The following is a 23,685-nucleotide window of genomic DNA, read 5'->3' as shown; positions in this document are numbered from 1 at the left end:
TAAAGTGAAGGTGTTACATATGCATTTTAAAAACAGTGAGGGCTTCGGCCGAGAGCGAACAATATCACCAGTGGGCTGGGCCATTGCATTTTTTGTATCAGAGCCGCTCCGCGTGCAACCTTGAGCGATGGTGGGGCAAACCTCAGCGAGGACGCTGAGTCCCATAAAGGGGGGTGGATTGCAACACCCTAGGCAAATCCCACATCGACAAAACACGGGAGAGATGCTGGGTTTATAAGTTAGTGGTTCGTAACCCCTAGTGACGCATTTTAAAAACCGTGGGGGCTTCGCCCCAGAGCGGATAATATCACTAGTGGGCTGGGCCATTACATTTGAAAATTTGGACCATTTCTTGATTTGTGCATGTCATCCTTGTGCGGGGGCCATGCTAATCTTCTCTGTATTATTCCAATTTTATCGGATGTCCCCAAAGAAGGAAGTTTTGGAGACTTGGAAGAGTGAACAATTGAGGTTAGTGCCTCATTGTTCTCTTTTACATCTTTATTTCTTGTTAGAACCACAAATTAAGTAATGAAATGAAAAAAAAATTTTGAAGCAAACTATCCATGTTAGGGTTTGAGTTAATTTTGTTACCTTGGTGATATGGCTTGAGATTGATCTTGTTGAGGCTGTTTGTTGATCATTTGAAGTGTTATGAGTGATAAATTATAGTTGGGAGTAAGGAGGATAGAATATTGGAAGTGATGTTTCATGTGCAGGAAATTCGGACCTATGAGTCCAAGGTATTGTTTGACCTATAACTGAAGTTGTGTGACTCCAATTGGTATGAGGCCAATTAGAGGTGAAACTATACTCAAAATAACCCATTTTTCATGAAGAAATCCTGCTCAAATTCTATCTATAAGTTGACCAATTTGCTAGTCCAATTCGGAAATCCAAACACTAAACCTAGAAAATTGACCAAATGAACAGTGTTCATTTGGCCATAACATCATCTAGATAGGTCCAAATGACCTGATTTTTGTGTCATTGGAAAGATTAGACATAGGACCACAACTTTCATTGACAACACCAAGCCCAAAAATGCCTCTAACCAAATGAAATTGCTGGCCCAAGTGAGGTCACCAAACTGACCAGAACCATTCTGCCCAGAATTTCCTGGACTAAAGCTCACCCAACCAATTTTGGAAAAATGGCCATAACTTGGTCTATAAAAATCCAAATGTAATGAAACCAATGGAAAACTTTTTATAAGACATAAGCCTACAATATTAGTCTTTTGGCTAAGACCCAGAACCTAAAGGAATTAGGTCAAATGCTTAAAAGAACTTGGTACATCCAAACTTGGAATTTTGCTCAATTTCATCTGACCCCGGATTAGTTCTTATAGCATATCTTTCACTAGACAACTCCATTTGGGATAAGCCATACCTTTTCAGAAACATAAGACAACTTTATTTTAGAAACATTCCTCAAATTATGAATGTACGAACCTTAAAAATCCACTTGCAGTCACTGACTTGAACCTGGACCAGGAAGACATAAGGTACAGGAGTGTAGGCCAATTAAATTAGTATAATTAATTCTACAAAACTTGTAAAATTGAAATTAAAATTTTTGAGTGACTATAAGACATAGGAAAACAAATTATATTAAGAATGCTAAGCCTAAAAGTAACTACAACATGTCCAATTAAATTGGAAAAAAGGTAATGCTAAAATCTGCCTAATTAAAGAGACAAAATTAGGAAATGAACTAGTTATGGTTATTTGGCCATAACTTGGGTTGTGTAGGTTCAATTGGTGTAAGGCCAATTGGACATGAAACTAGACACATAATGGCACAACGTTGGTGTAGAAACCCTGCCCAGAAAACCAACCCAAGTTGACTTACAAATTGCCCTAATCTGGGTGACTTGCATTCTACCTGGGCAAAATGACCAAATGAATAGTATTTATTCATTTGGTCATAACTCAGTGTAGAAAAGTCCAATTGACCTAAAATTTTACCAACAAAAAGCTGAGACATATCCCTACAAATTTTATGAAGAACACAAATCCAAATTCTGATCATAACCTAGTCAAATTGCCAACCAAACTTAGGTCACCAAATCTAGCAGAACCAAATTGCCCATAAATTCTGGGTACAGGTCAATCCGGCCAGTTATGGTAAAATGACCATAACTTGAGCTACAAAACTCCAAATGGAGTCATTCAAAAAAAGAAATATAACTAGACACAATAAGGAACAACTTTGGTGAAGGCAATTTTGTCAAATTTCTACTGTACAATTAACCAATGGAACAGTAAACTTAGTACTTGAAATCTAAAAATTGTAAAGTAACCAACACTAAGCTTTGAAATGGTATTGGCAACCAATACCAGCAAATTTAGAATGCAAAATGTGGTATCTTGGTGAACTTAGGTTCAATAAATTTATTATGTATTAAAAAGTCAACAATTTGAGTGAATAGTAATGTGAATAGTAATACAAAGACACAAAGTATAAGAACTATATTGTTAAAGGGAAATTAAGGCCATAAATTTGAAATCCATGAAATGTTCATGGATTGCTTGAAACATGAAAAGTAAACCACTTAATTGATGTGAATAGGTAGTTAGGGCTTATATGTCCATCACAAATAGAATTCATAAAATGAATAAATGAGAAAGGAAAAAAATGTTTTGAATACAATGGTACATGTGAACCATTGTTTTGACTTGTGATTAATATGAATAACACAATGAATAAATAAATGAATCATATTAATGTATGAATGAGACATTAGTTCTCATTATTGTGGAAAGGAAAAGTACTTTGAGTACAATGGTATAAAAGGATAATTGATGTAAATTGTGATAATATAAATGATCAAATGAATATATGAATTATAATTGAAATTTATTATGAAATAATGAAGTTATAAAACACAATATATTAATATTTAATGATATTATGTGCCCTTGTATTGCCTTGACATGTGTGTCAGATTAGATAGTTTGGCATGCCAATAGGGTATTGTTTTAGCAGTACTGCGAAAGGCTTTATGCCTGTATTCATGGCTTTATGCCCGCACTCATGGCTTTTATGCCTACACTCATGGCTTTTATGCCCGATTATGTGTTATCATGGATTTTATGCTATACTGACTGCATACGTGATTGACGTTCCGTGTCCCATGGTATGACGGCCTGAGGCACCGCGGTGTCCAGTGCCAACGACCCGTTATCCAGTTTAGTTAGCCTGTCATAGGTTACCTGGGCAATGTAAATTATTAAAATTATTTAAGAACATTAGTAATTAAAAATATTAGAAAGTATTGAATGAAATGAAAAAAAAAAAGATTAGCAATGGAAACATAATTGAATCAAGTAGTACAAATGAAATTTTCAGAATTGTAGGAACCGAAAATACAATACTCCTAGAATTAATCTGTATATCGAATATTATTACTGTATAAACTCAGTACTTCCAAAGAGGAACAAATTAGCATATAAGATAGATAATACTAGAAACATCATAGTAAATCAAATCGATTCCTGAATACTTAAATCATGCTCTATTTTTTTTTCTCTTTATTTGTATATATTATTTTCTTGTTATATTATTGCACCACTAACCAGCAATGCTTAGCGCGATGGATTTGTTTCCTTGTGCAAGTACTTTGACTGAGATTTTTGGAGTCCAAATCTACAGAAGTGTCAGAAGTGTTCAAGTTGTCACCTCTTCAGCAATGCATATAGATAGGGCTCACAAAAGTTATTTTATGTATTTATAATTAGTTATCATGTTGAAATATAAATTATGAAATTGTAATTAATTTGTGTATTATGTAAATTGTAAATTATGTAATTAATGAAAATTTGAAATTTTTGATATATGAAATGAGAATGAATGAATATGCATGGTAATGAATAAGAATCGAAATGTATGGACACTATAAAAAATGATGATGCATGAAATGATGAGATGATTATGAGAATTATTGATGAGATTTTTATTTTAAAATATTATTGAAATTTTCAAGCAGATGAATAGTGAAATACGTCAAACGTTAATAAAATAGAAGAAACCCAGTTAGTTTCTCCGTCGAAAAATAATTGATATTAAAAGATAATAACTTGAAAATGATTAAAGGAATAAAGCAAGATAAGATAGGGTGCTCTGGCACCAAATGTAGCACACCTCGCTCAGTTACATTGTAGCCGGGTGAGGGGTGTTATAGAGGTATTCAAATATATGGTCATGACACTGTAGTTTCAAAACTATCTTAACAATTTACTAAACATTTGATGTCCTTTCAAATATATACAATTAAACTTTCAATAATTTAAATTAAAAGCATAATAAACATTCAACGTAATGATATCACAATTCAATATTTCAATTCATTCAAAACGATGTGCAGGAGAAAATTTTAAGAAATTCAATGTTGTGCACAGACCTTATACGAGTCAACTCTTGGCCCTGGCTCGATTCCTCAGGTTCGTTCTCGATATTCTTTTCAACTAAAACACACAGTTTCACAGTATTTCAGTATCATAACTTATCATAAATCCAAAAATAAATTCAAATTTACTTTTACCTAGCTTTAATATGCTAAAATTGATGTTCTTTAAAATTTGTATTTCAGAGTTACTATTCATGACACTATTCAAGTCAATTTGTTGAGGCAAGCCATTTGCGAACTGTGCAGAAAACTGCGGCATTTGTGGGGCTAGTGCCACTAACCCACTGACATTTTGTAGAGCTGGGGCTTCCCCTTGTGCTTCAGCTTCAACAGATTGCTCAACAGAGCGATCCCCTTCTTCCATATCAGTTTGGAGTTAGGATATCTCCTGAACAAATAACACAAGGAGATTCCCTTCGTTAGTTCATATTTATGATGTAATGCACTGTATGTAACAAATAAGGACATTGAGCAATTGTACTTAGCAAAGAAAAGACACAGTTTCACAAGTTAAAACATACTTCAAAATTTTGCTCTGATACCACTAAAATATGTTACACCTTACCCCTCTGTAAGGCATAACATGATCCCGTAGAATACCTAATAAACTACCGAACTTCACCTACCAATAACTCATTAAGTACCCTACAAGGGATTTTAAAATCATTTTCTTACTTTTTATAAGTGGTGAGTATTTTCTAATAGGTATTAAAACATTTAATTAGAGTTTGAAAACTAGTTAAGATTTTTATCTCATTTTATTTTTTCGCAAATTTTATAAAAATTTCGGCAGAGTGCCATCTGTATTTTGAGAAAACAGTTCTTCAAATACCTGTAAAAAGCACTTCCAATGATTTATCTCATCAACTTCATCAATTCAACATCCATCCCAACCAATTTCAACATCATTTCTCAAATTCCAAAATTCAACATCATAAAAAATACTACTAAGTAATTTCATCAATTAAAACAAAATACTTCCATTCATATTTCATTAAATATAAAGCAATTTATATACATCATTACAAACATTTACATTACAAAAAATCCAAACTAAAATTTGTTACAAGTTTTATACAATTACTCATGACCATTTTCTGCATTTACATACATTTAAATACATCAAAATAATTTTTACAATCAGGGTATAAAATATAATCGATGAAACTTCAAGGAAGGTGGCTCTACAATCCTTAGCAGCTTACTCTGCTGCTCCTCTACTCTTTATATCTGTGATAGCAATAACAACCATCGCTGAGTACTAGGACTCAGTGGTGCACAACCTACTAAAATAATCTTTATGCGGAATTTAAATCATATTTATTCAAAAATTAAACTGAACATGAAGTATAAATTTATAACATGATTTATAAGATTTTAATCCAACAATTTCATTTCGAAAAGCCTCAAACAAATTTCATAAAAACACACAGTTATTTCATGCCATTCGAAACAATAATCATCTCAATAGCCAGAGGCTTATCAGAATTCACATCACAAGGCTAGCTAGCTCAAATATATGGGAACCCATTCTTTTCTTCTTCTACTAGCACACACCTCAACACTTCAGCCAGAGAAGGAATCAAAATTCGAAACTGATTTCCCCCATTAGTCATGCTAGTGAGGCATTCAAATATATGGTCATGACATTGTGGTTTCAAAACTATCATAACAATTTACTAAACATTTGATGTCCTTTCAAATATATACCTAACTGTTAAATTGGTCAATTGACCTCAAGAGCTGACTCCTAACCTAACTGTCAAATAAAATCGGAGAAAAGAAAATTTCGGAGTCCGGAATTAAATTAAAGAACTAATAGAAAAATAAATAGAAAAAAAAAGGAAAATGAAAAAGTTAAAAAGGTAATGACATCATGTGGTAACATAAGCACGATGCAATGAATATTATAATTAAAATTTATTTAATTTAGATAAATTTTGGTCTTCCTAAGAGATAAACTCATAAAAGAAAAAGGAAAGAAAAGAAAAAAAAAACACTTATCTTCTTCAAGTGGCCGTCCACCTCTCCCTCTCATCTCCATGGTTGTCCTCCATTAAAGCTTGCACTCAAGCTTAAATTCCCTCACTTAACCTTAATATTTTCCATAAACACCTCATCAAAGCTTGTTATCTCAACCTAAGAAGAAGATTGAAAGAGGAAAGAAAGGGCAAAAGATAGAGAATTGAAGGATTTGAAGTTCTAAGAAAGGTTAGTAAGCAAACTTGACACTTTTAGTTTGATTTCTACATTTTTAACTTATTGAACTTGGAAATAAACTTAAAATGAAATAAAAACATTTGTGGAGGACCAAAGGGAATTTCAGCTAGCCTATGAAGGGGGATGAATTGCATGAGTTTGATTGCATTAAACTTGTTAGAATGCTTGAATGAGATGTAAAAGTATGTTAAGATGTGCTGAATCAATCAAATGTAACAATTATTGTGAATTAGGGTTTCAGACACTTAGGGTTTAGAGACAAAAAGGTGAGAAATTGGTAAATGATGTCTTTGACCTAGTTTGAAGTGAGAAATGGTCATTTGTGACCAAATAAAGTGTGTTGGAAGTGTTTAAATTGAGGTTAAATTTGGATTCAATGTGGTCATGCTGCAGGCAGCAGGACCAAGGTCCCTTTGTGGGACCAAAACTGAAAATTTACAAGTCCAATTGGTATGAGACCAATTGGGAATGAAAATAGACACAAAATAACACAATTTTCATTTAGAAATCATGCCCAAAAAGTGACCAAAACCTAGTGAACAAATTGACCAAATCCATAAATTCTCAGTCTAACCTGTACAAACTGACCAAATGAATAGTGCTTGTTCATTTGGCCATAACTTGGGCTAGGCAGGTCTAAATGTCCTAAAATTTTACAAGTGGATAGGTGAGATATAGACCTAAAAATTTCATGAAGAACACAAACCCAAAATTATGCCATTTAACCAAGTCATTTGGCCACCCAAAGTTGGTGACCTAAAACTGCCGGAACCAAAATTTGCCCCGAAATCTAGGTTAAGTCCAATCTAGCAGCCATGGTTCAAATGGCTATAACTTGAGCTACAAAACTCCAATTGGAGTGATTCAAAAAGGAGAATAAACTTAAGACAATAGGGAACATTTTCTATGAAGAAAGGTTTGCTAAATTCTCACAGTAAAATGACCAATGGAACAGTGCAACTTAAGACACCAAAACTGAAAATTTACAAATTTGCCTAAAAGACTTAGAATTTGAGTAAACAACCAAAACCAACAAATTTAGTGACCAAAATGTGGTATGTGGATGAAGTTGGAATTCCCATACCTATTAAGCCTTAGAAAGTCAACAATTTGACTTGAATAGTGCAGTGAATAACAACCCTGAAACAAAAAAATTTAAAGAACGTCGAGTTTAGCACATTAGAGCAAGGTAAAAATGAAGTTAAATTTATTTTTGAATTTATGTTAACTTATGGTACTGAAACACTGTAAAATTGTGTGTTTCAGTTGAAAATAACATCGAGAAAGAACCCCAGGAATTGAGTCAAGGCCAAGAAGCGACTCGTTTAAGGTTTGTGCACAACGTATAATTTTTGTAAATTATCTTTTGCATATTGTTTTGAAGAATTTGAAATATTGAATTGTGACATTATTATGATGCTTTTTATTTAAATTGTTGAAATTTATTTGTGTATATTTGAAATGGCAATGTTAGTAAATTGTTAAGATAAGTTTTGAAACCACAGTGTCATGACCATATATTTGAATACCTCACTAGCATGACTAGTGGGGGTAATCAGTTTCGAATTTTGATTCCTTCTCTGGCTGAAATGTTGAGGTGTGTGCTAGTAGAAGAAGAAATTGAATGGATATCCATATATATGAGCTAGCTAGCCTTGTGATGTGACTTCTCCTTAGCCTCTGGCTATAGAGATTATATTTGTTTCGAATGGCATGATATAACTGTGGGTTTGATGAAATGTGTTTTGGCACTTCAAAATGAACTTGTTTGGATTAAAATCTCATAATTCATGTTTTATATTTAATTCTCTTGTTCAGTTCAATTTTTGAATAAATGTGATTTAAATTATGCATAAAGATTATTTTAGTATGTTGTGCACCACTGAGTCCTAGTACTCAGCGATAGCTGTTATTGCTGTCGCAGATTTAGAGACTAGAGGAGCAGCAGAGTGAGCTGCTGAGGATTGTGGAGCGACTTAGCCTGAAGTTATATCAGGTATAATTTGTACCCCAACTGTAAATATTTATTTTGATGTTTGTGATGCACATAAATGTATGGACATGTAAAATGGGTCTTGAGCAGCTTGTACAAAGTTTATATAAAGTTTGTAATAAAATTTAGTTTGAATTTCTTTTAATGTAAATTTTTGCAATGATGTATATAAATTACTTTTTCATTAATGAAATATGAATGATAGTATTTTATTTTGAATTGAATGAAATTCATGAATGGTATTTGATGATTGTAGGATATTGGAAATGGTGGATTTGAATTTTGAAAGTTGATAATGTGTTGAAATTAATTGAGATGATTATGAATTTGAAGAAGTTGTTGAGAAAAATTATTGGAAGTGCCTTTTTTTTAGGTATTTGAAGAACTATTTTCTCAAAATACAGACGGAACTCTACCAAAATTTTTATAAAATTTGCGGAAAAATAAAATGGGCCAAAAATTTCAACTAGCTTTCAACTTTAATTAAATGTTTTGATACCAATTAGAAAATGCTCACCACTTATCAAAAGTAAGAAAATTATTTTAAAATCCCTTATAGGGTACTTAATGAGTTATCGGTAGGTGAAGTTCGGTAGTTCATTAGGTAGTCTACGGGATCATGTTATGCCTTACAGAGGGGTAAGGTGTGACATGTTTTAGTGGTATCAGAGCAAAAATTTTTTAATTATGATTTAACTTGAGAATTTGTGTCTTTTTTTGTTAAGTACAACTGTTCAATATCCATATTTGTTACATACAGTGCATTACATCATAAATATGAACTAACGGAGGGAAATCTCCATGTGTTACTTGTTCAGGAGATACCCTAACTTCAGACTGAAATGGAAGAAGGGGATCGCTCAGTCGAGCAATCTGTTGAAGCTAAGGCATAAAGGGAAGCCCCAGCTTTACAGAATGTCAGTGGATCAGTAGCACTAGCCCCATAAATGCCACAGTTTCCTACATAGTTCGCACGGCAGATGGCTGCGATGTTTCAACAAATGGCTGGGGTATGCCTGCACAAGCTCCCACCCAGACACCTGTGGCACAACCACTGCCTCCAGCCTGACAGTATGATAAGTTATTGAAGTATGGGGCTACTGAATTTAAGGGTACAGTGGACCCTTTAGAGGCAGAGCAATGGCTTGAAAGGATGGATAGAGTTTTTAAGAAGCTGCACTGCCAAGATGAATTGAAGTTTGAATATTATGTGTCGCTACTGCAAGGGTATACGTATGATTGGTGGAAGACCATCCCCCACAGCTTTGCTGAACCACCAGTACTGACCTGGGATGATTTCATCAGAGAATTCAGACAAAAATATGTCCCAGACACATATGTGGATCAAAAGTTGCAAGAATCTCTGAGTCTGAAGTAAGGGAGTAAATCAGTAGCAGAATATGAGAGGGAGTTCTCCCGCTTAAGCCGCTATGCTGGTAGTCTCCTTTCTACCAGCAAGGAACGGAGTAAGAGATTTGAGACTGGATTGAAGCCCAGTTTGAGAATGCAAGTAGTGGGATTCAGACACAGCAATTTTTCAGAACTCATGTCTCAAGCACTTGAGCTAGAAAGGATTGAATCAGAAGCGACCCCAACAAAAGAAAAATCAGAAAAAAGTTGAAAAATCAGAGAAAGACAAAGGGGAAAAATCAGTTGAACAAAGTTCTGGTGCTACTTCTGGGAAGAGGAAGAAATTTGGGGGACCTAACAAAGGTCGAGGTGGAAGATTTGGAAGGGGCCGATTCTCTGGACAAAGACCCCCTAGGTCTGGTCAGCAGTCGAGCAGGGGTTCATATCCTGCCCTTCCATGTGAGACTTATGGAAAGATTCATGGGGGAGAATACTATTGGGCCACTGGAGCCTATTTTAACTGTGGAGGCAAGGGCGATCTTGCAAAAGACTGCACGAGTGCTCCGAAATATGGTCCAGCTCCTACTACTACCGACGGATCTATTCAGAGTCCTGCTCCCAGAGGTTCACAATAAGTTGGTAGAGGAAGAGGCAGAGGTAGAGGCACTGCTTCTAGCAGTCAGGGCACTGTTGGTCAGTCAGCATAAGGAAGTGCTTCAGCCAGAGTTTACACGATGAGACAGCGAGAAGAGGCTGAGACTTCTGATGTTGTAGCTGGTACATTCTCTATCTCTAATCAAGATGTATTTGTGCTATTTGATTCGGGTTCAACCCACTCATATGTTAGTGCTAGCATAGTCAGTTCACTTGCTGTTCCTTGTGTCCAAATGGGTTTTGAAGTGCTAGTAACTAGTCTGTTAGGACATGAGGTCCGGGTCAACAGAATTTATAGAGACTGTCCTTTGGTGATCCAAGGACATGTTTTTCTGTCAGATTTGATTGAAATGCCCTTTAGAGAGTATGATATTATCTTGGGCATGGATTGGTTAGCCAGGCATCATGCCATGATTGACTGTAGATTGAAGACAGTCAGTTTTGGTCTCCTTCTGTACGGTGATGTTGTAATACATGGGGAGAGGCATTTACTGCCATCAAACATCATTTCGTCTGTACTAGCCAGAAGGATGATCAAAAAGGGGTGTGAAGCATACTTGGCACATATGATAAACACCCAGGTGGGGAGTCCAGCACTGAGGGACATCCCTACTGTATATGACTTTCCGGATGTGTTTCCTGATGAATTGCCAGGATTACCTCCAGAAAGAGAGGTGCAGTTTGAGATTGATGTTATGCCTGGTGTGGACCCAATCTCCATAACGCCATATAGAATGGCACCTACAGAATTGAAAGAGTTAAAAGTGCAGTTGCAAGAGCTGCTTGACAAGGGCTTTATCCGCCCTAGTGTGTCACGTTGGGGAGCGCTGGTGTTGTTTGTAAAGAAGAAAGATGGCACTCTCCGCTTGTGTATTGATTATCGGCAGTTGAATAAGGTGAAAATAAAGAATAGATATCTATTGCCCCGCATTGATGACTTCTTGGATTAGTTGAGGGGTGCAGCTGTGTTCTCCAAAATTGCCCTGTGATCAGGTTATTATCAGCTGAAAGTACAAGAGCAGAGTATTCCTAAAGCTGCCTTCATAACCCGCTATGGCCATTATGAGTTCTTGGTCATGCCATTCGGGTTGACTAATGCTCCGGCTGCTTTTATGGATCTGATGAACACTGTCTTCAAACCATACCTCGACTAGTTTATTGTGGTATTCATAGATGATATATTGGTCTATTCGAGGAGTGCAGAAAAGCATTATAGACATCTGCGAATTGTACTACAGACTTTGAGGGAGAAACAGCTATACGCCAAATTGTCTAAGTGTGAATTTTGGCTGAAGGAAATATCTTTCTTGGGGCATGTTGTATCAGAAGAGGGCATTAAGGCAGAACCAAGTAAGATTGAAGCTGTCCTTAATTAGAGGCCACCCAGAAATATCACAGAGATTCATAGTTTTCTAGGTTTAGCTGGATACTACTGTCGGTTTGTGAAGGGATTCTCCATGTTGGCATCTCCATTGACTAAGCTACTTCGAAAAGATGTGAAATTTCAGTAGACGGATAAATGCCAACAGAGTTTTGATGAATTGAAGAAATGTTTGACTGAAGCTCTAGTCCTTACTTTACCTACCCCAGGTAAAGAATACACAGTTTATAGTGATGCTTCTCACAATGGGTTAGGCTGTGTATTGATGCAAGATCGAAATGTCACTGCCCATGGATCATGCTAACTGAAACCGCATGAGAGGAATTATCCAACACATAACTTAGAGCTTGCAGCTATAGTGTTTGCTTTTAAGATCTGGAGACACTATTTGTATGGGGAAAAATGTTACATCTACACAGATCATAAGAGTTTGAAGTATTTGGGCACTCAGAAATAGTTGAATTTGAGACAGACGAGATGGTTAGAGTTAATAAAAGACTATGATTATCTGATAGACTATCAGCCAGGGAAAGCTAATGTTGTGGCTAACGCCTTAAGTCGTAAGACTATGGCAAGTCTACGGGTTACTCTTTTGTCTATGGTACATGAGTTAAGATCATTACATGCCAGCTTAGAGATTAATGATGACGGGAAGACAGCAGTTGCATGGCATGTACAGCCAGTGTTGATTGATCATATCAGAATGGCTGCTCAGAATGACCAGAAGTATGAGAAATTATTAGAAGAAGTCTGGTAGGGTAAGAAACTAGAATTCTCGATAAGAGATGATGGTCTACTGCTACACCAGGGCAGAATGTGTGTTCCTAATGATGTTGATTTGAGGCAGATCATTTCGAAGGAAGCACATGAGTCTCCTTTTGCCATGCACCCTGGTGGCACAAAAATGTATAGAGGGCTAAAGGAGCATTACTGGTGGATGGGTATGAAAAGAGATGTGGCAGAGTTTGTTCTAAATGCCTAACTTGTCAGCAAGTGAAGGCAGAGCATCAAGTACCCGTTGGGTTATTACATCCACTACTAGTACCGAAATGGAAATGGGAGAGAATAACGATGGATTTTTTGATGGGACTTCCGAGGACACAGAAGAGTCATGATGCAGTTTGGCTCGTTGTTGACAGACTGACCAAGTCTGCTCATTTTCTGCCAGTTCAGATGGACTACAGTTTAGAAAGATTGGCCAAGTTGTACATTGATGAGATTGTGAGACTGCATGGAGTGCCAGTATCCATCATATCAGACAGAGATCCTAAGTTCACTTCTAGATTCTGGGGTAGTCTTCAGAGAGCCCTAGGAACTAGATTGAACTTCAGTACGGTATTCCACCCATAGACAAATGGCCAGTTCGAGAGGGTAATTCAGATATTGGAGGACATGCTATGGGCTTGTGTGATTGAATTTGAGGGTAGTTGGGACACACACTTGCCTTTGATTGAGTTTACTTACAACAACAGCTACCAATCAAGCATTAAGAGGCCTCCATATGAAGCTTTGTATGGCAGAAAATGTAGAACCCCGTTGTGTTGGGATGACATAGGTGAGAGAAAGATGATTGGACCCAAAATTGTTTAGCAAACTGAGGAGAAGATCAAAGTGATCAGAGATCGACTTAAAACTGCATCAGACCGTCAAAAGTCCTACATTGATCTGAAGAGAAGAGATATTGAGTATGCAGTGGGTGAGAAAGTATTCCTCAAGGTTTCTCCTTGGAAGAGAATTATGAGATTCGACAAAAAGGGGAAACTGAGTCCTCGTTTCATTGGGCCATATGAGGTTCTAGAAAGAGTGGGTCCTTTGGCATATCGTTTGGCACTACCTCCAGAGTTGGAGAAGATATATAATGTCTTCCATGTGTCTATGTTGAGGAGGTATCGATCAGACCCATCTCATGTACTACCAGTAGAGAAAATTGAAGTGAATCCAGACCTCACATATGAGGAAGAACCTATGGAGATTCTAGCTTATGAGGTGAAGCAGCTACGAAAAAAGTTGATACCATTGGTAAAAGTGCTATGGAACCATCATTCGGACCAATAAGCTACTTGGGAATGAGAGGAGGACATGAGGAGACAGCACCCACAGCTGTTCAGAGATTGATACCAGGTAAAATTTCGAGACGAAATTTATTTAAGGTGGGGAGAATTATAACACCCCTATTTGCATAGCCTAGTATATTTTACTGTTTCGGTGACCGGTGTCGGTCCGGACAATTAAGGGAATTAGAACCACACTTAAGACAACTAGATAAGCTATAAACACAAATAATTAGTAATTGCCAATTAGTTAAGTATAAATAAGAAGAACAGAACATAAGAAGTTAAACGAGACGAGAGTCACAGCGATGGGTGACCTTTTCGGGAACGACTACGAAGTCGATTTAAACTCAAATTTCGAACCGTAAAATGTGACGCCGCGGTCCTTAGGACTATTACGAACACAATGGAAAAGAGAAAATCACGAAAAAGAATTGTTAAGCCAGTCAAATAATTAGGTCAGGGAGCCAGAAGAAATATTAAATTATTTGCAAACCGGGTTGAACCGGCAAGGGGCAATTTGGTCAATTGACCCCCAGAGCTAACTTCTGACCTAACTATCAAGTAAAATGGAAGAAAAGAAAATTTCAAAGTCAGGAATTAAATTACAGAACTAATAGAAAAATAAAAGGAAAATGAAATAGTTAAAAAGGTAATGACATCATGTGGTGACATAAGCATGATGCCATAAATATTATAATTAAAATTTATTTAATTTAGATAAATTTTTTGTCTTCCTAAGAGATAAACTCATAAAACAAAAAAAAAAGAAAAGAAAAAAAAAACACTTATCTTCTTCAAGTGGCCGTCCACCTCTCCCTTTCATCTCCATGGTTGTCCTTCATTGAAGCTTGCACTCAAGCTTAAATTCCCTCACTTAACCTTAATATTTTCCATAAACACCTCATCAAAGCTTGTTATCTCAACCTAAGAAGAAGATTGAAAGAGGAAAGAAAGGGCAAAAGATAGAGAATTGAAGGATTTGAAGTTCTAAGAAAGGTTAGTAAGCAAACTTGACACTTTTATTTTGATTTCTACATTTTTAACTTATTGAACTTGGAAATAAACTTAAATTGAAAAAAAAAACATTTATGGAGGACCAAAGGGAATTTCAGCTAGCCTATGAAGGGGGATGAATTGCATGAGTTTGATTGCATTAAACTTGTTAGAATACTTGAATGAGATGTAAAAGTATGTTAAGATGTGCTGAATCAATCAAATGTAACAATTAGTGTGAATTAGGGTTTTGGACACTTAGGGTTTAGAGACAAAAAGGTGAGAAATTGGTAAATGATGTCTTTGACCTAGTTTGAAGTGAGAAATGGTCATTTATGACCAAATGAAGTGTGTTGGAAGTGTTTAAATTGAGGTTAAATTCGGATTCAATGTGGTCATGCTGCAGGCAGCAGGACCAAGGTCCATTTGAGGTACCAAAACTGAAAATTTACAAGTCCAATTGGTATGAGACCAATTGGGAATGAAAATAGACACAAAATGACACAATTTTCATTCAGAAATCATGCCCAAAAAGTGACCAAAACCTAGTGAACAAATTGACCAAATCCATAAATTCTTAGTCTGACCTGTACAAACTGACCAAATGAATAGTGTTTGTTCATTTGGCCATAACTTGGGCTAGGCAGGTCTAAATGTCTTGAAATTTTACCAATGGACAGGTGAGATATAGACCTAAAAATTTCATGCATAACACAAACCCAAAATTATGCCATTAACCAAGTCATTTGGCCACCCAAAGTTGGTGACCTAAAACTGCCAGAACCAAAATTTGCCTAGAAATCTAGGTTAAGTCAAATCTGGCAGCCATGGTTCAAATGGCTATAACTTAAGCTACAAAACTCCAATTGGAGTGATTCAAAAAGGAGAATAAAATTAAGACAATAGAGAACATTTTCTATGAAGAAAGTTTTGCCAAATTCTAATAGTAAAATGACCAATGGAACAATGCAACTTAAGACACCAAAATTGAAAATTTATCAATTTGCCTAAAAGACTTAGAATTTGAGTAGACAACCAAAATCAAGAAATTCAGTGACCAAAATGTGGTATGTGGGTGAAGTTGGAATTCCCATACCTATTAAACCTTAGAAAGTCAACAATTTGACTTGAATAGTGTAGTGAATAGTAACCCCGAAACAAAAAAATTTAAAGAACGTCGAGTTTAGCACATTAGAGCAAGGTAAAAGTAAAGTTAAATTTATTTTTGGATTTATGTTAAGTTATGGAACTGAAACACTGTAAAATTGTGTGTTTCAGTTGAAAAGAACACCGGGAAAGAACCCGAGGAATCGAGTCAAGGCCAAGAGGCGACTCGTTTAAGGTTTGTGCACAACGTATAATTTTTGTAAATTATCTTCTGCATATTGTTTTGAAGAATTTGAAATATTGAATTGAGACATTATTATGATGCTTTTGATTTAAGTTGTTGAAATTTATTTGTGTATTTTTGAAATGGCAATGGTAGTAAATTGTTAAGATAAGTTTTGAAACCACAGTGTCATTACCATATATTTGAACACCTCACTAGCATGACAAGTGGGGGTAATCAGTTTCGAATTTTGATTCCTTCTCTGGTTGAAGTGTTGAGGTGTGTGCCAGTAGAAGAAGAAATTGAATGGATATCCATATATTTGAGCTAGCTAGCCTTGTGATGTGACTTCTCCTTAGCCTCTTGCTATTGAGATTATATTTGTTTCGAATGGCATGATATAACTGTGGGTTTTATGAAATGTGTTTTGGCACTTCAAAATGAACTTGTTTAGATTAAAATCTCATAATTCACATTTTATATTTAATTCTCGTGTTCAGTTCAATTTTTGAACAAATGTGATTTAAATTATGCATAAAGATTATTTTAGTATGTTGTGCACCACTGGGTCCTAGTACTCAGTGATAGCTGTTATTGCTATCGCTAATTTAGAGACTAGAGGAGCAGCAGAGTGAGCTGCTGAGGATTGTGGAGCGACTTACCCTGAAGTTATATCGGGTAAAATTTATACCCCGAGTGTAAATATTTATTTTGATGTTTGTGATGCACATAAATGTATGGACATGTAAAATGGGTCTTGAGCAGCTTGTACAAAGTTTGTATAAAATTTGTAATAAAATTTAGTTTGAATTTCTTTTAATGTAAATTTTTGCAATGATGTATATAAATTACTTTGTCATTAATGAAATATGAATGGTAGTATTTTATTTTGAATTGAATGAAATTCATTAATGGTATTTGATGATTCTTGGATATTGGAAATGGTGGATTTGAATTTTGGAAGTTGATAATGTGTTGAAATTAATTGAGATGATTGTAAATTTGAAGAAGTTGTTGAGAAAAATTATTGGAAGTGCCTTTCTTTCAGGTATTTGAAGAACTATTTTCTCAAAATACAGACGGAACTGTGCCAAAATTTTTATAAAATTTACGGAAAAATAAAATGGGCTAAAAATTTCAACTAGCTTTCAACTTTAATTAAATGTTTTGATAACAATTAGAAAATGCTCACCACTTATCAAAAGTAAGAAAATTATTTTAAAATCCCTTGTAGGGTACTTAATGAGTTATCGGTAGGTAAAGTTCGGTAGTTCATTAGGTATTATAGGGGATCATGTTATGCCTTACAGAGGGGTAAGGTGTGACAAATTTGTCTGATTTTTCTTCATAGAAATTGTTCCTTATTGTCTTAACTTTATTCTCCTTTTTGAATCACTCCAATTGGAGTTTTGTAGCTCAAGTTATAGCCATTTGAATCATGGCTGCCAGATTAGTCTAACCCAGATTTTTTGGGCAAATTCTGAGTTCTGGCAGTTTTAGGTCACCATTTTTGGATGACTAAATGACTTGGTTAAGGCCATAATTTGGATTTTTGTTCGTCATAAAAGTTTTAGGTCCATATCTCAGCTTTCTACTGGTAAAATTTCACGTCATTTAGACCTGCCTAGCCCACAGAACACTCACTTTCGGATTTGGCCAATTTGTTCACTATGCTATGGTCACTTTTTGGGCATGATTCCTAAATGAAAAATGTGTCATTTTGTGTCTAGTTTTATTCCAAATTGGCCTCACACCAATTGGGTTGGTAAATGTTCAGTTTTGGTCCCTGAAATGGACCTTGGTCCTACTGCCTGCAGCATGTCCCGAATCAATCTGAATTTAAACCTAATTCTAACACTTCCAACATACCACAATTGGTCACATATGACTATTTTTCAGCTCAAACAAGGTAAAACACACCATTTGACTAGTTCTCCAATTTTTATCTTCCAAAACCCTAGGTCTAAATCCTAATTCACATATTTGTTACATTTAACTAATTCAACACTTATAAACATACTTCCTCAAATCAATCAAGCTTAGATACACTTTTAATTCAATCAAAACACATGTATACTCATATCAAACCCTAGTTGGCCAAAATTACCCTAGTCCTCCAACACTTGTTTTCATTTCATTTATGTTAATTTCTAAGTTCATTAAGCTAAAAACACAAGAATTAAACCAAAAGTTTCAAGTTTGGATCACTAACCTTAGTGCAGAATTTTTTTTCCTCTTTAACTTCCTCCTTTCTTCTTTCTTTCTCTTGAATCTTCTTTTATAATTGCCCAAATAAAAATTTAGTTATGGTAGGACAATTTTCTATGGTGGGATTTCTTATCTTCAAGCTCAAAAGTGAGCTTTCATGGTGGTTTTGGAGAGGGAGAGAGGAGTCACGGCAAAGTGGAAGAAGGACTTTTTGTTGTTTTTTTTTTTCTTTTTCTTTTATGTTTTTAACCCTTAGGAAGACCAAAATTATCCAAAATTAATTTTTTAATTATAATGTTTATTACATCATGCATGATGTCATGCATGATGTCATCACTTTTTCACTTTTTCTTTTTCTTTTTTTTTAATTTATTTTTCTATTAGTTCTTTAATTTAATTCCTGATTCTAAAATTTTCTTTTCTCCTATTTTATTTGACAGTTAGGTCAGGAGTCAGCTCCAGGTGTCAATTGACCAAATTGCCCCTCACCGATTTGACTCGGTTTGCAAATAATTCGATATTGCTTCCGGATCCCTGACCTAATTATTTGACCGGCTTAACAATTCTTTTTCATGATTTTCTATTTTCCACTATGTTCGCAATAGTCCTAAGGACCGTAGCATCACATTTTACAGTTCGAAATTTGAGTTTAAATCGACCTCGCAGTCCTTCCCGAAAAGGTCACCCATCGCTGTGACTCTTAGCTCATTTAACTTCTTATGTTCTGTTTTTCTTATTTATACTTAACTAATTGAAAATTACTAATTATTTGTTTTCAGGGCATATCTATTTATCTTAGATGTGGTTCTAATTCCCTTAATTATCCCGACCGACACCGGTCACCGGAATAGTGAAATTTACCAGGCTATACAAATAGGGGTGTTACAAATGGACACTTGGTAAATTAATTTTAATTATTGAAATTAAATATATATGAGAAAAAGAAAAGAAAAATAATCATCTTCTTCTTTTTTCTTCATCTTGGTTTACTTTATTTCCTCTATAACCAAAGAATTCCTTTCTCTCTTCCTTGCTTGATTCAAGAAGTTTAAGTATTAATCCTCTTGAATTAAGTGTTGAAAAAGTGTTTCTCACCTCTTCCATGAATAAAATCCTAAAAGAAACTAAACCTTCTCTTGCTTCCACCTTGGCCGAATTATTAGGAGATCAAAAAGAGAGTTTTTGCTTCTTCAAGGGAGTTTTGATCAAGGTGCTTGTATGGACAAGCTAGAGGGCCAACACTTAGTGGTCTTCACTCCCCGGATTGGTGTATGAAAGTGATTTTATGCCTTTAAGGGTAAGTTTTCCCTAAACCCTTGCTTGTTAATATTTGGGGTTTTTATTTCCTAATGACAGTTAGGCTTGTTAGCCATTGAAACATAATTTGTTGCGACCAAATTATATGTTTTGCAACAGCTAAATTGGTTTGCATGAAGCATGAAATCCTTAGTATTAAAAAATTTCAATTTGCTAAAATTGCACCCTAAGGTGTGTTAAGGTACATTTTTTTTTTCAATTAGCATCAGAGCCACTCTAATTTACCATTAGGAACTTTGATTCATGTTGTATGATATTTGGGACACTTGAAAGTTGCATTGTATGCAATTGAGAACGAAGGAAATTCAAAGGGAAATTTGCAAATATGGTTCGGCCATGGTTTGACCATGTGTGTGGACCATTCGGCTATGATGTGATCATGACTTAAAAATTTTTCTTTTGTGTGTTTTCTTGTATTTATGATAGTTAAAATGTATGAGATGTAAGTTGGAACCAAGAAAATCTAAGAAAAATTATGAATTTTGAGTGAAGCACTATTTTGCCATATTGGTATTGTAACACCCCCTTACCTGGTCTATAGTGTAGCCGTGCAAAGGAATGCCACATCCTATGCCAAAGCACCTAATCTTATCTTATTCAAATTGGGATTAATTATATTTCTTTATAGTTTAAATTAAAAAAATTAAATGGAAAAATTGTAAGAGTTTTCCTGTATTATTAACCATTAACATGTTAAATCATTAACCTGTTTAAAACATCTCAAATAATATAATCTCAAATTGTATCAATCCAACATATCAATCCAATTCCATATTCATTCACATAATCATTTCCATCTATTTTCATATATGAAATTCCTTCATTTCATTGATTTACATAGTGTACATAATTATTACAACTCAAAATTTAATTTACAAGTTTGTATCTAATTATAATACATGTGAAGATACATCACTATGAGCCAATGGGCCCTACTAAAATGATGAGTAGAGGTGACAGTAACCACTCTTGCAAATCAGCTCATAACTCCTTGTCTCAAAAGTTTACTAAGCCTTATCACTCGAACCTGCGTCAGGAAAAACCATCGCGCTAAGTATTTCTGCTTAGTGGTGCAATAGTATGATAAAAAAAATATATATATATATATATATATATACAAATGGAAAATAATAAATTCAATACTTGTAGAAATATAAAGTGATGTGGATTTAATTTATTAGGAATCATTTAAAAGAAATATAAAATTTGTAATATTCAATTTTTGTAGTCATTTCATTATTTAATCACATAATAATGCTAGGCACATTTCACAATGTTTTTCTTGTTTCATCATGTTTACACATTTTTGTAATCTTTAGAAGCATTTATTTGTTTGGGATCTTTCCTCTTTATATATATATATATATATATATATATATATATATATATATATATATATATATATATATATATATATCTTGATATTTAACTTCTTTGATTTATTTCAGTGTCCAAGTAACCTTAAATTAGACTGTTCGGACTAGATATGCGGGTTATACTGGCGCTGGACACTCAGTGCCTCAGGCCGTCATACTGTCGGACACATCGGTGCCTACTAAGTATGCTATGTAATTAGGCATAAAAGTAATCAAAGTAAACATGAGCAAAGGATAACCACATCAGACACTCAGTGCCTACCAATAGTATCCAGGCATAAAAGCTAAATGTAGTACTGCTAACATCATCCCTTCTTGGCATGCCAATCTATTCAACCATTACTGTAACACTACTATTTGCATAGCCTGGTATATGTTACTGTTCCGGTGACCGGTATCGGTTCGAACAATTAAGAGGATTAGAACCATACTTAAGACAACTAGATAAGCCCTGAACACAAATAATTAGTAATTGCCAATTAGTTAAGTATAAATAAGAAAAATAGAACATAAAAAGTTAAACAAACCGAGAGTCACAGCGATGGGTGACCTTCTCGAGAAGGATTGCGAAGTCGATTTAAACTCAAATTTCAAACCGTAAAATGTGATGCTGCGGTCCTTAAGACTATTACAAACACAGTGGAAAAGAGAAAATCACGGAAAAAGATTGTTAAGCCAGTCAAATAATTAGGTCAGGGAGCCGGAAGAAATATTGAATTATTTGCAAACCAGGTTGAACCGGCGAGGGGCAATTTGGTCAATTAACCCCGAGAGCTGACTCCTGACCTAACTGTCAAATAAAATCAGAGAAAAAAAAAATTTCTGAATCGAAAATTAAATTAAAGAACTAATAGAAAAATAAATTAAAAAAAAAGAAAAAAATGAAAAAGTGAAGGGAGATGATATCATGCACGATGCCATAAATGTTATAATTAATAAATTTAATTAATTTGATTTATGGTCTTCCTAAGAGATAAAAATACAAGAAAAGAAAAGAAAAGAAAAAAAACCAAAATGTCCTCTTCCTTCACCTAAGTTGTCGCCCCACCTCTCCCTAAGCCACCATGGAAGAAACTCCATTAAAGCTTGAGTTCAAGCTTCAAAACTCCTACTAAACTTTACCTTACCCCTAAATTAATCCATTAGAACTTGATAACCTCACTTGAGAAGAGGATTGAGCAAGAAAGAAAGAAGGAAAGAGGGGTGGAATTGAAGATTGAAATTCAAAGTTTAAGGTTAGTGAATTTAAATTGAAAATTTATGTTTAATATTTGTGTTCTTGGTGTAGGTAACTTAGATCTTAACTTAAAATGAAATAAAAACATTTGTGAAGGACCAAACAAAAAATTTGGCCAACTAGGGTTACTATGCATATTCTTGTGTTTTGATTGAATTTAATATGTTAGGCAAGCTTGTATGAATGTGGTAGTGAGATTGATATGCATTGAATTGGTTAAATGCAATTAATTGGTGAATTAGGGTTTTGGACACCTAGGGTGTAGAGGCAAAAATTTGTAAAAATGGTGAAATGATGAATTTGATCTAGTTTGAAGTGAGAAATGGTCATTTGTGACCAAATGAAGTGTGTTGGAAGTGTTGGAGTTAAGGTTAAATTCGAATTCAATGTGGTCATGCTGCAGGCAGTAGGACCAAGGTCCCTTTGAGGGACCAAAACTGAAAATTTACAAGTCCAATTGGTATAAGAACAATTGAGAATGAAAATAGACACAAAATGACACAATTTTCATTTGGGAAGCATGCCCAAAAAGTGACCAAAACCTAGTGAACAAATTGACCAAATCCGGAAATTCTCAGTCTGCCCTGTACAAACTGACCAAATGAATAGTGTTTGTTCATTTGGCCATAACTTGAGCTAGGCAGGTCTAAATGACCTGAAATTTTGCCAGTGGACAGATGAGATATAGACCTAAAACATTTATGAAGAACATAAACCCAAATTATTCCATTAAACAAGTCATTTGGCCACCCAAATTTGGTGACCTAAAACTGCCGGAATCAAAATTTGCCCAGAAATCTGGGTTAAGTCCAATCCGGCAGCCATGGTTCAAATGGCTATAAATTGAGCTACAAAAATCCAATTGGAGTGATTCAAAAAGGAGAATAAACTTGAGACAATAGGGAACATTTTCTATGAAGGAAGTTCTGTCAAATTCCAACAGAAAAATGACCAATGGAGCAGTGCAACTTAAGACACCAAAACTGAAAATTTGCAAATTTGCCTAAAGGACTTAGAATTTGAGTAAACCACCAAAACAAACAAATTTAGTGACCAAAATGTGGTATGTGGGTGAAGTTGGAGTTCCCATACCTATTAAGTCTTAGAAAGTCAACAAATTGACTTGAATAGTATAGTGAATAGTAACCCCGAAACATAAAT

At 34.9% G+C, this 23,685-nt stretch overlaps 1 non-coding gene across 1 annotated transcript; it reads right to left on the bottom strand.

Annotated features, from left to right (window-relative positions):
- Positions 1–334: 334 nt before the first annotated feature.
- LOC131180414 (U6 spliceosomal RNA) lies at positions 335–439 on the bottom strand. Its single transcript, XR_009149189.1, has one exon. It is a non-coding gene; the product is annotated as a U6 spliceosomal RNA (small nuclear RNA).
- Positions 440–23,685: the final 23,246 nt, after the last annotated feature.

Source organism: Hevea brasiliensis, chromosome 5 (genome assembly GCF_030052815.1).
Source record: "Hevea brasiliensis isolate MT/VB/25A 57/8 chromosome 5, ASM3005281v1, whole genome shotgun sequence".
Taxonomy (NCBI): Eukaryota; Viridiplantae; Streptophyta; class Magnoliopsida; order Malpighiales; family Euphorbiaceae; genus Hevea; species Hevea brasiliensis.
Note: the sequence above shows the minus strand (reverse complement) of the source record. Positions and strands in the feature narration are given on the sequence as shown.